The following is a 1,436-nucleotide window of genomic DNA, read 5'->3' as shown; positions in this document are numbered from 1 at the left end:
CACACACACACACACACACACACACCGGCTGATGCCTGGGCTGGCACCTGGGGCCAGTGCGCTGCCTGGAACTTAGTCACCGGCCACGTCCACCTTGGGAAAAGTCTCCTAGTGCTGTTTCCAGGAGGGAGGGGAAGTGGGTCTGGTGACAGCCAGCAGACTTGGCCACACTCTCTAGCCCCACAAACTGACGCCACCCAGAAAATGTGGGAGTATGGGGGCGGGGGCCCAGGAGGAGGAAAGCCCTATTGATTTTCTAGAAATGAGGCAGGGTGGTGAGGTGGAAAGGTGGGTCCTATGCTTGGGTCCCCCCAGAATTGGAGCCTGAGAGGAGGATTTGCATTCACGCTGGTTACCTGGGAGGGGTCCTCCGGAAACAGGGTAGAGGGAAGGGGCAGTGAGCCGAAAGGAGGTTGGGAGCAGGGGGCGGGGGGTGTCCTATTAGAGATAGGAGCTGTGGGGGGCGGCACTGATACTCTGCCTGTGATCAGTCATTGATGGAGCATGCTTCCTCCTAGCAGTGGGTCAAGTGCTGGGCGGCCGTGGCAGTAACATCATCTCCTGTCAACTTGCAAAGGGGTGGAGTCTAGCCTGTCAATCAGGTTGCAGCTTGATATCTTCATTTGGAGGTGTGAAGGAGATAAATAGCTCACTGGAGGCCAGATAGGTTCTCTGCTTCATCTTCCTGTTGACAAGACACATGGGGTCAAGCTGATGAAGCCAGAGCCCTGGAGCTGAAGGAGCCACATAGAGACCCACACCAGCGCTGAGAAGCTGCTTCCACTGCCACTGGATCCACAAGACTTTCCACCCACTGGCCCGTGATCTTCCTGCATTCGGCGTCCTTGCATGGCTGTATGAATCTAAAGAGGAATTGATGGACCAGTATCGACATATGGGGTAATATCGGACTTATGGACTTGATCTGGACTTAACTGGGATGCTTTCTTAATATACAATTACTCTTGTATATAGAGCTCTTTCTTGTACACATACACGTGTCTATAAATCTGTTTCTCTAGTCAACCCGGGTGAACAGGAGCTGCTGACTGTGTGGGTCACAACACGCTGGATCACGGTGAGAAGAATGGGGATTCCAGGACCCTTCATTGTGCTCGCAGAACCTGGACCTGGACCGAGAGGCAGTCTTCTGAGCCGGACACGAGGATGGGGAGTGATTTAGGACCAGGGAAGGGGTGCATCAGAATTTGTACCCACCAGCCACTCTGTGGGAGAGAGACAGAAGAGGCTGCCTGCTTCCGTAAAGATTTGCTGTTATAGCTGCTGTTGCTGTTGTTGGTGGTGGTGGTGGGGGCGCCAGTGAGTTGGTTCCAACTCCAACTCCCACGCACAACGGAAGGAGACACCTCCTGGTCCTGTTTCGTCCTCGCAGTCTTTGCTGTGCCTCTGTCCTCGGTTGCAGCCGCTGTGTCCGT

The sequence above is a fragment of the Echinops telfairi genome, unplaced genomic scaffold (genome assembly GCF_000313985.2).
Source record: "Echinops telfairi isolate 266 unplaced genomic scaffold, ASM31398v2 ScPeMD7_18;HRSCAF=68, whole genome shotgun sequence".
In the NCBI taxonomy this organism is placed as follows: Eukaryota; Metazoa; Chordata; class Mammalia; order Afrosoricida; family Tenrecidae; genus Echinops; species Echinops telfairi.
This window is presented reverse-complemented; position numbering follows the sequence as displayed.